The sequence below is a fragment of the Aptenodytes patagonicus genome, chromosome 5 (genome assembly GCF_965638725.1).
Source record: "Aptenodytes patagonicus chromosome 5, bAptPat1.pri.cur, whole genome shotgun sequence".
NCBI lineage: Eukaryota > Metazoa > Chordata > Aves > Sphenisciformes > Spheniscidae > Aptenodytes > Aptenodytes patagonicus.
The window spans coordinates 43,268,055-43,280,775 of record NC_134953.1 but is presented as its reverse complement, the minus strand read 5'-3'; positions in this window follow the sequence as shown (position 1 = coordinate 43,280,775).

Here is a 12,721-nt window from a genome sequence, read left to right as displayed (position 1 = left end):
GAGGGTAGGGAAGCTCCGAGTGCCTGTGCTTGTGGGGCTGTGGAAGGGCTGCCTAGGGAAGGTGAGGGCCAGCAAGAGCTTTCAGTCCTGGCGCCTTTGGTGTGGGAGCAGTCGCTGGACGTTTCCCATTTCGGAGCTGGGCTCTGGCGAAGCTGACAGAGGCATGTTTGGAGATAGCGAGGGTAGGGAAGCTCCGAGTGCCAGAGTTTGTGGGGCTGTGGAAGGGCTGCCTAGGGAAGGTGAGGGCCAGCAAGAGCTTTCAGTCCTGGCGCCTTTGGTGTGGGAGCAGTCGCTGGATGTTTCCCATTTCGGAGCTGGGCTCTGGCGAAGCCGAGAGAGGCATGTTTGGCGATTGCGAGGGTAGGGAAGCTCCGAGTGCCAGAGTTTGTGGGGCTGTGGAAGGGCTGCCTAGGGAAGGAGAGGGCCAGCAAGAGCTTTCAGTCCTGGCGCCTTTGGTGTGGGAGCAGTCGCTGGACGTTTCCCATTTTGGAGCTGGGCTCTGGCGAAGCCGAGAGAGGCATGTTTGGCGATAGCGAGGGTAGGGAAGCTCCGAGTGCCAGAGTGTGTGGGGCTGTGGAAGGGCTGCCTAGGGAAGGTGAGGGCCAGCAAGAGCTTTCAGTCCTGGCGCCTTTGGTGTGGGAGCAGTCGCTGGACGTTTCCCATTTCGGAGCTGGGCTCTGGCGAAGCTGAGAGAGGCATGTTTGGAGATAGCGAGGGTAGGGAAGCTCCGAGTGCCTGTGCTTGTGGGGCTGTGGAAGGGCTGCCTAGGGAAGGTGAGGGCCAGCAAGAGCTTTCAGTCCTGGCGCCTTTGGTGTGGGAGCAGTCGCAGGACGTTTCCCATTTCGGAGCTGGGCTCTGCCGAAGCCGACAGAGAGGCATGTTTGGAGTTAGCGAGGGTAGGGAAGCTCCGAGTGCCTGTGCTTGTGGGGCTGTGGAAGGGCTGCCTAGGGAAGGTGAGGGCCAGCAAGAGCTTTCAGTCCTGGCGCCTTTGGTGTGGGAGCAGTCGCAGGACGTTTCCCATTTTGGAGCTGGGCTCTGGCGAAGCCGAGAGAGAGAGGCATGTTTGGAGTTAGCGAGGGTAGGGAAGCTCCGAGTGCCAGAGTGTGTGGGGCTGTGGAAGGGCTGCCTAGGGAAGGAGAGGGCCAGCAAGAGCTTTCAGTCCTGGCGCCTTTGGTGTGGGAGCAGTCGCTGGACGTTTCCCATTTCGGAGCTGGGCTCTGGCGAAGCCGAGAGAGAGGCATGTTTGGAGATAGCGAGGGTAGGGAAGCTCCGAGTGCCAGAGTGTGTGGGGCTGTGGAAGGGCTGCCTAGGGAAGGTGAGGGCCAACAAGAGCTTTCAGTCCTGGCGCCTTTGGTGTGGGAGCAGTCGCTGGACGTTTCCCATTTCGGAGCTGGGCTCTGGCGAAGCCGAGAGAGGCATGTTTGGAGATAGCGAGGGTAGGGAAGCTCCGAGTGCCAGAGTGTGTGGGGCTGTGGAAGGGCTGCCTAGGGAAGGTGAGGGCCAGCAAGAGCTTTCAGTCCTGGCGCCTTTGGTGTGGGAGCAGTCGCTGGACGTTTCCCATTTCGGAGCTGGGCTCTGGCAAAGCCGAGAGAGGCATGTTTGGAGATAGCGAGGGTAGGGAAGCTCCGAGTGCCAGAGTTTGTGGGGTTGTGGAAGGGCTGCCTAGGGAAGGTGAGGGCCAGCAAGAGCTTTCAGTCCTGGCGCCTTTGGTGTGGGAGCAGTCGCTGGACGTTTCCCATTTCGGAGCTGGGCTCTGGCGAAGCCGAGAGAGAGGCATGTTTGGAGTTAGCGAGGGTAGGGAAGCTCCGAGTGCCAGAGTGTGTGGGGCTGTGGAAGGGCTGCCTAGGGAAGGAGAGGGCCAGCAAGAGCTTTCAGTCCTGGCGCCTTTGGTGTGGGAGCAGTCGCTGGACGTTTCCCATTTTGGAGCTGGGCTCTGGCGAAGCCGAGAGAGGCATGTTTGGCGATAGCGAGGGTAGGGAAGCTCCGAGTGCCTGTGCTTGTGGGGCTGTGGAAGGGCTGCCTAGGGAAGGTGAGGGCCAGCAAGAGCTTTCAGTCCTGGCGCCTTTGGTGTGGGAGCAGTCGCTGGACGTTTCCCATTTTGGAGCTGGGCTCTGGCGAAGCTGAGAGAGAGCATGTTTGGAGATAGCGAGGGTAGGGAAGCTCCGAGTGCCAGAGTTTGTGGGGCTGTGGAAGGGCTGCCTAGGGAAGGTGAGGGCCAGCAAGAGCTTTCAGTCCTGGCGCCTTTGGTGTGGGAGCAGTCGCTGGATGTTTCCCATTTCGGAGCTGGGCTCTGGCGAAGCCGAGAGAGGCATGTTTGGCGATTGCGAGGGTAGGGAAGCTCCGAGTGCCAGAGTTTGTGGGGCTGTGGAAGGGCTGCCTAGGGAAGGAGAGGGCCAGCAAGAGCTTTCAGTCCTGGCGCCTTTGGTGTGGGAGCAGTCGCTGGACGTTTCCCATTTCGGAGCTGGGCTCTGGCGAAGCCGAGAGAGAGGCATGTTTGGAGTTACCGAGGGTAGGGAAGCTCCGAGTGCCAGAGTGTGTGGGGCTGTGGAAGGGCTGCCTAGGGAAGGTGAGGGCCAGCAAGAGCTTTCAGTCCTGGCGCCTTTGGTGTGGGAGCAGTCGCTGGACGTTTCCCATTTCGGAGCTGGGCTCTGGCGAAGCTGAGAGAGGCATGTTTGGAGATAGCGAGGGTAGGGAAGCTCCGAGTGCCTGTGCTTGCGGGGCTGTGGAAGGGCTGCCTAGGGAAGGTGAGGGCCAGCAAGAGCTTTCAGTCCTGGCACCTTTGGTGTGGGAGCAGTCGCTGGACGTTTCCCATTTCGGAGCTGGGCTCTGGCGAAGCCGAGAGAGGCATGTTTGGCGATAGTGAGGGTAGGGAAGCTCCGAGTGCCAGAGTGTGTGGGGCTGTGGAAGGGCTGCCTAGGGAAGGTGAGGGCCAGCAAGAGCTTTCAGTCCTGGCGCCTTTGGTGTGGGAGCAGTCGCTGGACGTTTCCCATTTCGGAGCTGGGCTCTGGCGAAGCCGAGAGAGGCATGTTTGGAGATAGCGAGGGTAGGGAAGCTCCGAGTGCCAGAGTGTGTGGGGCTGTGGAAGGGCTGCCTAGGGAAGGTGAGGGCCAGCAAGAGCTTTCAGTCCTGGCGCCTTTGGTGTGGGAGCAGTCGCTGGACGTTTCCCATTTTGGAGCTGGGCTCTGGCGAAGCCGAGAGAGAGAGGCATGTTTGGAGATAGCGAGGGTAGGGAAGCTCCGAGTGCCAGAGTTTGTGGGGCTGTGGAAGGGCTGCCTAGGGAAGGTGAGGGCCAGCAAGAGCTTTCAGTCCTGGCGCCTTTGGTGTGGGAGCAGTCGCTGGACGTTTCCCATTTCGGAGCTGGGCTCTGGCGAAGCCGAGAGAGAGGCATGTTTGGAGTTAGCGAGGGTAGGGAAGCTCCGAGTGCCTGTGCTTGTGGGGCTGTGGAAGGGCTGCCTAGGGAAGGTGAGGGCCAGCAAGAGCTTTCAGTCCTGGCGCCTTTGGTGTGGGAGCAGTCGCTGGACGTTTCCCATTTCGGAGCTGGGCTCTGGCAAAGCCGAGAGAGGCATGTTTGGCGATTGCGAGGGTAGGGAAGCTCCGAGTGCCAGAGTTTGTGGGGCTGTGGAAGGGCTGCCTAGGGAAGGTGAGGGCCAGCAAGAGCTTTCAGTCCTGGCGCCTTTGGTGTGGGAGCAGTCGCAGGACGTTTCCCATTTCGGAGCTGGGCTCTGGCGAAGCTGAGAGAGGCATGTTTGGAGATAGCGAGGGTAGGGAATCTTTGAGTGCCTGTGCTTGTGGGGCTGTGGAAGGGCTGCCTAGGGAAGGTGAGGGCCAGCAAGAGCTTTCAGTCCTGGCGCCTTTGGTGTGGGAGCAGTCGCTGGACGTTTCCCATTTCGGAGCTGGGCTCTGGCGAAGCCGAGAGAGGCATGTTTGGCGATAGCGAGGGTAGGGAAGCTCCGAGTGCCAGAGTTTGTGGGGCTGTGGAAGGGCTGCCTAGGGAAGGAGAGGGCCAGCAAGAGCTTTCAGTCCTGGCGCCTTTGGTGTGGGAGCAGTCGCAGGACGTTTCCCATTTTGGAGCTGGGCTCTGGCGAAGCCGAGAGAGAGGCATGTTTGGCGATAGCGAGGGTAGGGAAGCTCCGAGTGCCAGAGTTTGTGGGGCTGTGGAAGGGCTGCCTAGGGAAGGTGAGGGCCAGCAAGAGCTTTCAGTCCTGGCGCCTTTGGTGTAGGAGCAGTCGCTGGACGTTTCCCATTTCGGAGCTGGGCTCTGGCGAAGCTGAGAGAGAGCATGTTTGGAGATAGCGAGGGTAGGGAAGCTCCGAGTGCCTGTGCTTGTGGGGCTGTGGAAGGGCTGCCTAGGGAAGGTGAGGGCCAGCAAGAGCTTTCAGTCCTGGCGCCTTTGGTGTGGGAGCAGTTGCTGGACGTTTCCCATTTTGGAGCTGGGCTCTGGCGAATCTGAGAGAGAGCATGTTTGGAGATAGCGAGGGTAGGGAAGCTCCGAGTGCCTGTGCTTGTGGGGCTGTGGAAGGGCTGCCTAGGGAAGGTGAGGGCCAGCAAGAGCTTTCAGTCCTGGCGCCTTTCGTGTGGGAGCAGTCGCTGGACGTTTCCCATTTCGGAGCTGGGCTCTGGCGAAGCCGAGAGAGGCATGTTTGGCGATTGCGAGGGTAGGGAAGCTCCGAGTGCCAGAGTGTGTGGGGCTGTGGAAGGGCTGCCTAGGGAAGGAGAGGGCCAGCAAGAGCTTTCAGTCCTGGCGCCTTTGGTGTGGGAGCAGTCGCTGGACGTTTCCCATTTTGGAGCTGGGCTCTGGCGAAGGCGAGAGAGGCATGTTTGGCGATAGCGAGGGTAGGGAAGCTCCGAGTGCCAGAGTGTGTGGGGCTGTGGAAGGGCTTCCTAGGGAAGGTGAGGGCCAGCAAGAGCTTTCAGTCCTGGCGCCTTTGGTGTGGGAGCAGTCGCTGGACGTTTCCCATTTCGGAGCTGGGCTCTGGCGAAGCTGAGAGAGGCATGTTTGGAGATAGCGAGGGTAGGGAAGCTCCGAGTGCCAGAGTTTGTGGGGCTGTGGAAGGGCTGCCTAGGGAAGGTGAGGGCCAGCAAGAGCTTTCAGTCCTGGCGCCTTTGGTGTGGGAGCAGTCGCTGGATGTTTCCCATTTCGGAGCTGGGCTCTGGCAAAGCCGAGAGAGGCATGTTTGGCGATAGCGAGGGTAGGGAAGCTCCGAGTGCCAGAGTGTGTGGGGCTGTGGAAGGGCTGCCTAGGGAAGGTGAGGGCCAGCAAGAGCTTTCAGTCCTGGCGCCTTTGGTGTGGGAGCAGTCGCTGGACGTTTCCCATTTCGGAGCTGGGCTCTGGCGAAGCTGAGAGAGAGCATATTTGGAGATAGCGAGGGTAGGGAAGCTCCGAGTGCCTGTGCTTGTGGGGCTGTGGAAGGGCTGCCTAGGGAAGGTGAGGGCCAGCAAGAGCTTTCAGTCCTGGCGCCTTTGGTGTGGGAGCAGTCGCTGGACGTTTCCCATTTTGGAGCTGGGCTCTGGCGAAGCCGAGAGAGGCATGTTTGGCGATTGCGAGGGTAGGGAAGCTCCGAGTGCCAGAGTGTGTGGGGCTGTGGAAGGGCTGCCTAGGGAAGGTGAGGGCCAGCAAGAGCTTTCAGTCCTGGCGCCTTTGGTGTGGGAGCAGTCGCTAGACGTTTCCCATTTTGGAGCTGGGCTCTGGCGAAGCCGAGAGAGGCATGTTTGGCGATAGCGAGGGTAGGGAAGCTCCGAGTGCCAGAGTGTGTGGGGCTGTGGAAGGGCTGCCTAGGGAAGGTGAGGGCCAGCAAGAGCTTTCAGTCCTGGCGCCTTTGGTGTGGGAGCAGTCGCTGGACGTTTCCCATTTCGGAGCTGGGCTCTGGCGAAGCTGAGAGAGGCATGTTTGGAGATAGCGAGGGTAGGGAAGCTCCGAGTGCCAGAGTTTGTGGGGCTGTGGAAGGGCTGCCTAGGGAAGGTGAGGGCCAGCAAGAGCTTTCAGTCCTGGCGCCTTTGGTGTGGGAGCAGTCACTGGACGTTTCCCATTTCGGAGCTGGGCTCTGGCAAAGCCGAGAGAGGCATGTTTGGCGATAGCGAGGGTAGGGAAGCTCCGAGTGCCAGAGTTTGTGGGGCTGTGGAAGGGCTGCCTAGGGAAGGAGAGGGCCAGCAAGAGCTTTCAGTCCTGGCGCCTTTGGTGTGGGAGCAGTCGCTGGACGTTTCCCATTTTGGAGCTGGGCTCTGGCGAAGCCGAGAGAGGCATGTTTGGCGATAGCGAGGGTAGGGAAGCTCCGAGTGCCAGAGTGTGTGGGGCTGTGGAAGGGCTGCCTAGGGAAGGTGAGGGCCAGCAAGAGCTTTCAGTCCTGGCGCCTTTGGTGTGGGAGCAGTCGCTGGACGTTTCCCATTTCGGAGCTGGGCTCTGGCGAAGCTGACAGAGGCATGTTTGGATATAGCGAGGGTAGGGAAGCTCCGAGTGCCTGTGCTTGTGGGGCTGTGGAAGGGCTGCCTAGGGAAGGTGAGGGCCAGCAAGAGCTTTCAGTCCTGGCGCCTTTGGTGTGGGAGCAGTCGCTGGACGTTTCCCATTTTGGAGCTGGGCTCTGGCGAAGCCGAGAGAGGCATGTTTGGCGATAGCGAGGGTAGGGAAGCTCCGAGTGCCAGAGTGTGTGGGGCTGTGGAAGGGCTGCCTAGGGAAGGTGAGGGCCAACAAGAGCTTTCAGTCCTGGCGCCTTTGGTGTGGGAGCAGTCGCTGGACGTTTCCCATTTCGGAGCTGGGCTCTGGCGAAGCCGAGAGAGGCATGTTTGGAGATAGCGAGGGTAGGGAAGCTCCGAGTGCCAGAGTGTGTGGGGCTGTGGAAGGGCTGCCTAGGGAAGGTGAGGGCCAGCAAGAGCTTTCAGTCCTGGCGCCTTTGGTGTGGGAGCAGTCGCTGGACGTTTCCCATTTCGGAGCTGGGCTCTGGCGAAGCCGAGAGAGAGGCATGTTTGGAGTTACCGAGGGTAGGGAAGCTCCGAGTGCCTGTGCTTGTGGGGCTGTGGAAGGGCTGCCTAGGGAAGGTGAGGGCCAGCAAGAGCTTTCAGTCCTGGCGCCTTTGGTGTGGGAGCAGTCGCTGGACGTTTCCCATTTCGGAGCTGGGCTCTGGCGAAGCCGAGAGAGAGGCATGTTTGGAGATAGCGAGGGTAGGGAAGCTCCGAGTGCCAGAGTGTGTGGGGCTGTGGAAGGGCTGCCTAGGGAAGGAGAGGGCCAGCAAGAGCTTTCAGTCCTGGCGCCTTTGGTGTGGGAGCAGTCGCTGGACGTTTCCCATTTTGGAGCTGGGCTCTGGCGAAGCCGAGAGAGGCATGTTTGGCGATAGCGAGGGTAGGGAAGCTCCGAGTGCCAGAGTGTGTGGGGCTGTGGAAGGGCTGCCTAGGGAAGGTGAGGGCCAGCAAGAGCTTTCAGTCCTGGCGCCTTTGGTGTGGGAGCAGTCGCTGGACGTTTCCCATTTTGGAGCTGGGCTCTGGCGAAGCTGAGAGAGGCATGTTTGGAGACAGCGAGGGTAGGGAAGCTCCGAGTGCTTGTGCTTGTGGGGCTGTGGAAGGGCTGCCTAGGGAAGGTGAGGGCCAGCAAGAGCTTTCAGTCCTGGCGCCTTTGGTGTTGGAACAGTCGCTGGACGTTTCCCATTTCGGAGCTGGGCTCTGGCGAAGCCGAGAGAGGCATGTTTGGAGATAGCGAGGGTAGGGAAGCTCCGAGTGCCAGAGTTTGTGGGGTTGTGGAAGGGCTGCCTAGGGAAGGTGAGGGCCAGCAAGAGCTTTCAGTCCTGGCGCCTTTGGTGTGGGAGCAGTCGCAGGACGTTTCCCATTTTGGAGCTGGGCTCTGGCGAAGCCGAGAGAGAGGCATGTTTGGAGTTAGCGAGGGTAGGGAAGCTCCGAGTGCCAGAGTTTCTGGGGCTGTGGAAGGGCTGCCTAGGGAAGGAGAGGGCCAGCAAGAGCTTTCAGTCCTGGCGCCTTTGGTGTGGGAGCAGTCGCTGGACGTTTCCCATTTTGGAGCTGGGCTCTGGCGAAGCCGAGAGAGGCATGTTTGGCGATAGCGAGGGTAGGGAAGCTCCGAGTGCCAGAGTTTGTGGGGCTGTGGAAGGGCTGCCTAGGGAAGGTGAGGGCCAGCAAGAGCTTTCAGTCCTGGCGCCTTTGGTGTGGGAGCAGTCGCAGGACGTTTCCCATTTCGGAGCTGGGCTCTGGCGAAGCCGAGAGAGAGGCATGTTTGGAGTTAGCGAGGGTAGGGAAGCTCCGAGTGCCTGTGCTTGTGGGGCTGTGGAAGGGCTGCCTAGGGAAGGTGAGGGCCAGCAAGAGCTTTCAGTCCTGGCGCCTTTGGTGTGGGAGCAGTCGCTGGACGTTTCCCATTTCGGAGCTGGGCTCTGGCAAAGCCGAGAGAGGCATGTTTGGCGATTGCGAGGGTAGGGAAGCTCCGAGTGCCAGAGTTTGTGGGGCTGTGGAAGGGCTGCCTAGGGAAGGTGAGGGCCAGCAAGAGCTTTCAGTCCTGGCGCCTTTGGTGTGGGAGCAGTTGCTGGACGTTTCCCATTTCGGAGCTGGGCTCTGGCGAAGCTGAGAGAGGCATGTTTGGAGATAGCGAGGGTAGGGAATCTTTGAGTGCCTGTGCTTGTGGGGCTGTGGAAGGGCTGCCTAGGGAAGGTGAGGGCCAGCAAGAGCTTTCAGTCCTGGCGCCTTTGGTGTGGGAGCAGTCGCTGGACGTTTCCCATTTTGGAGCTGGGCTCTGGCGAAGCCGAGAGAGAGGCATGTTTGGAGTTAGCGAGGGTAGGGAAGCTCCGAGTGCCAGAGTGTGTGGGGCTGTGGAAGGGCTGCCTAGGGAAGGTGAGGGCCAGCAAGAGCTTTCAGTCCTGGCGCCTTTGGTGTGGGAGCAGTCGCTGGACGTTTCCCATTTTGGAGCTGGGCTCTGGCGAAGCCGAGAGAGAGGCATGTTTGGAGTTAGCGAGGGTAGGGAAGCTCCGAGTGCCAGAGTTTGTGGGGCTGTGGAAGGGCTGCCTAGGGAAGGAGAGGGCCAGCAAGAGCTTTCAGTCCTGGCGCCTTTGGTGTGGGAGCAGTCGCAGGACGTTTCCCATTTCGGAGCTGGGCTCTGGCGAAGCCGAGAGAGGCATGTTTGGCGATTGCGAGGGTAGGGAAGCTCCGAGTGCCAGAGTGTGTGGGGCTGTGGAAGGGCTGCCTAGGGAAGGTGAGGGCCAGCAAGAGCTTTCAGTCCTGGCGCCTTTGGTGTGGGAGCAGTCGCTGGACGTTTCCCATTTCGGAGCTGGGCTCTGGCGAAGCTGAGAGAGGCATGTTTGGAGATAGCGAGGGTAGGGAAGCTCCGAGTGCCAGAGTGTGTGGGGCTGTGGAAGGGCTGCCTAGGGAAGGTGAGGGCCAGCAAGAGCTTTCAGTCCTGGCGCCTTTGGTGTGGGAGCAGTCGCTGGACGTTTCCCATTTTGGAGCTGGGCTCTGGCGAAGCCGAGAGAGAGAGGCATGTTTGGAGTTAGCGAGGGTAGGGAAGCTCCGAGTGCCAGAGTGTGTGGGGCTGTGGAAGGGCTGCCTAGGGAAGGTGAGGGCCAGCAAGAGCTTTCAGTCCTGGCGCCTTTGGTGTGGGAGCAGTCGCTGGACGTTTCCCATTTCGGAGCTGGGCTCTGGCGAAGCCGAGAGAGAGCATGTTTGGAGTTAGCGAGGGTAGGGAAGCTCCGAGTGCCAGAGTGTGTGGGGCTGTGGAAGGGCTGCCTAGGGAAGGTGAGGGCCAGCAAGAGCTTTCAGTCCTGGCGCCTTTGGTGTGGGAGCAGTCGCTGGACGTTTCCCATTTTGGAGCTGGGGTCTGGCGAAGCTGAGAGAGGCATGTTTGGAGATAGCGAGGGTAGGGAAGCTCCGAGTGCCTGTGCTTGTGGGGCTGTGGAAGGGCTGCCTAGGGAAGGTGAGGGCCAGCAAGAGCTTTCAGTCCTGGCGCCTTTGGTGTGGGAGCAGTCGCTGGACGTTTCCCATTTCGGAGCTGGGCTCTGGCGAAGCCGAGAGAGGCATGTTTGGAGTTAGCGAGGGTAGGGAAGCTCCGAGTGCCAGAGTGTGTGGGGCTGTGGAAGGGCTGCCTAGGGAAGGTGAGGGCCAGCAAGAGCTTTCAGTCCTGGCGCCTTTGGTGTGGGAGCAGTCGCTGGACGTTTCCCATTTCGGAGCTGGGCTCTGGCGAAGCCGAGAGAGGCATGTTTGGAGATAGCGAGGGTAGGGAAGCTCCGAGTGCCAGAGTGTGTGGGGCTGTGGAAGGGCTGCCTAGGGAAGGTGAGGGCCAGCAAGAGCTTTCAGTCCTGGCGCCTTTGGTGTGGGAACAGTCGCTGGACGTTTCCCATTTTGGAGCTGGGCTCTGGCGAAGCCGAGAGAGGCATGTTTGGAGATAGCGAGGGTAGGGAAGCTCCGAGTGCCAGAGTTTGTGGGGTTGTGGAAGGGCTGCCTAGGGAAGGTGAGGGCCAGCAAGAGCTTTCAGTCCTGGCGCCTTTGGTGTGGGAGCAGTCGCTGGACGTTTCCCATTTCGGAGCTGGGCTCTGGCGAAGCCGAGAGAGAGGCATGTTTGGAGTTAGCGAGGGTAGGGAAGCTCCGAGTGCCAGAGTTTCTGGGGCTGTGGAAGGGCTGCCTAGGGAAGGTGAGGGCCAGCAAGAGCTTTCAGTCCTGGCGCCTTTGGTGTGGGAGCAGTCGCTGGACGTTTCCCATTTCGGAGCTGGGCTCTGGCGAAGCCGAGAGAGGCATGTTTGGAGTTAGCGAGGGTAGGGAAGCTCCGAGTGCCAGAGTGTGTGGGGCTGTGGAAGGGCTGCCTAGGGAAGGTGAGGGCCAGCAAGAGCTTTCAGTCCTGGCGCCTTTGGTGTGGGAGCAGTCGCTGGACGTTTCCCATTTCGGAGCTGGGCTCTGGCGAAGCTGAGAGAGGCATGTTTGGAGATAGCGAGGGTAGGGAAGCTCCGAGTGCCAGAGTTTGTGGGGCTGTGGAAGGGCTGCCTAGGGAAGGTGAGGGCCAGCAAGAGCTTTCAGTCCTGGCGCCTTTGGTGTGGGAGCAGTCGCTGGACGTTTCCCATTTCGGAGCTGGGCTCTGGCGAAGCCGAGAGAGAGGCATGTTTGGCGATAGCGAGGGTAGGGAAGCTCCGAGTGCCTGTGCTTGTGGGGCTGTGGAAGGGCTGCCTAGGGAAGGTGAGGGCCAGCAAGAGCTTTCAATCCTGGCGCCTTTGGTGTTGGAGCAGTCGCTGGACGTTTCCCATTTCGGAGCTGGGCTCTGGCAAAGCCGAGAGAGGCATGTTTGGCGATTGCGAGGGTAGGGAAGCTCCGAGTGCCAGAGTGTGTGGGGCTGTGGAAGGGCTGCCTAGGGAAGGTGAGGGCCAGCAAGAGCTTTCAGTCCTGGCGCCTTTGGTGTGGGAGCAGTCGCTGGACGTTTCCCATTTTGGAGCTGGGCTCTGGCGAAGCCGAGAGAGAGAGGCATGTTTGGAGTTAGCGAGGGTAGGGAAGCTCCGAGTGCCAGAGTGTGTGGGGCTGTGGAAGGGCTGCCTAGGGAAGGTGAGGGCCAGCAAGAGCTTTCAGTCCTGGCGCCTTTGGTGTGGGAGCAGTCGCTGGACGTTTCCCATTTTGGAGCTGGGCTCTGGCGAAGCCGAGAGAGGCATGTTTGGCGATAGCGAGGGTAGGGAAGCTCCGAGTGCCAGAGTGTGTGGGGCTGTGGAAGGGCTGCCTAGGGAAGGTGAGGGCCAGCAAGAGCTTTCAGTCCTGGCGCCTTTGGTGTGGGAACAGTCGCTGGACGTTTCCCATTTTGGAGCTGGGCTCTGGCGAAGCCGAGAGAGAGGCATGTTTGGAGTTAGCGAGGGTAGGGAAGCTCCGAGTGCCAGAGTTTGTGGGGCTGTGGAAGGGCTGCCTAGGGAAGGAGAGGGCCAGCAAGAGCTTTCAGTCCTGGCGCCTTTGGTGTGGGAGCAGTCGCAGGACGTTTCCCATTTCGGAGCTGGGCTCTGGCGAAGCCGAGAGAGGCATGTTTGGCGATTGCGAGGGTAGGGAAGCTCCGAGTGCCAGAGTGTGTGGGGCTGTGGAAGGGCTGCCTAGGGAAGGTGAGGGCCAGCAAGAGCTTTCAGTCCTGGCGCCTTTGGTGTGGGAGCAGTCGCTGGACGTTTCCCATTTCGGAGCTGGGCTCTGGCGAAGCTGAGAGAGGCATGTTTGGAGATAGCGAGGGTAGGGAAGCTCCGAGTGTCAGAGTGTGTGGGGCTGTGGAAGGGCTGCCTAGGGAAGGTGAGGGCCAGCAAGAGCTTTCAGTCCTGGCGCCTTTGGTGTGGGAGCAGTCGCTGGACGTTTCCCATTTTGGAGCTGGGCTCTGGCGAAGCCGAGAGAGAGAGGCATGTTTGGAGTTAGCGAGGGTAGGGAAGCTCCGAGTGCCAGAGTGTGTGGGGCTGTGGAAGGGCTGCCTAGGGAAGGTGAGGGCCAGCAAGAGCTTTCAGTCCTGGCGCCTTTGGTGTGGGAGCAGTCGCTGGACGTTTCCCATTTTGGAGCTGGGCTCTGGCGAAGCCGAGAGAGGCATGTTTGGCGATAGCGAGGGTAGGGAAGCTCCGAGTGCCAGAGTGTGTGGGGCTGTGGAAGGGCTGCCTAGGGAAGGTGAGGGCCAGCAAGAGCTTTCAGTCCTGGCGCCTTTCGTGTGGGAGCAGTCGCTGGACGTTTCCCATTTTGGAGCTGGGGTCTGGCGAAGCTGAGAGAGGCATGTTTGGAGATAGCGAGGGTAGGGAAGCTCCGAGTGCCTGTG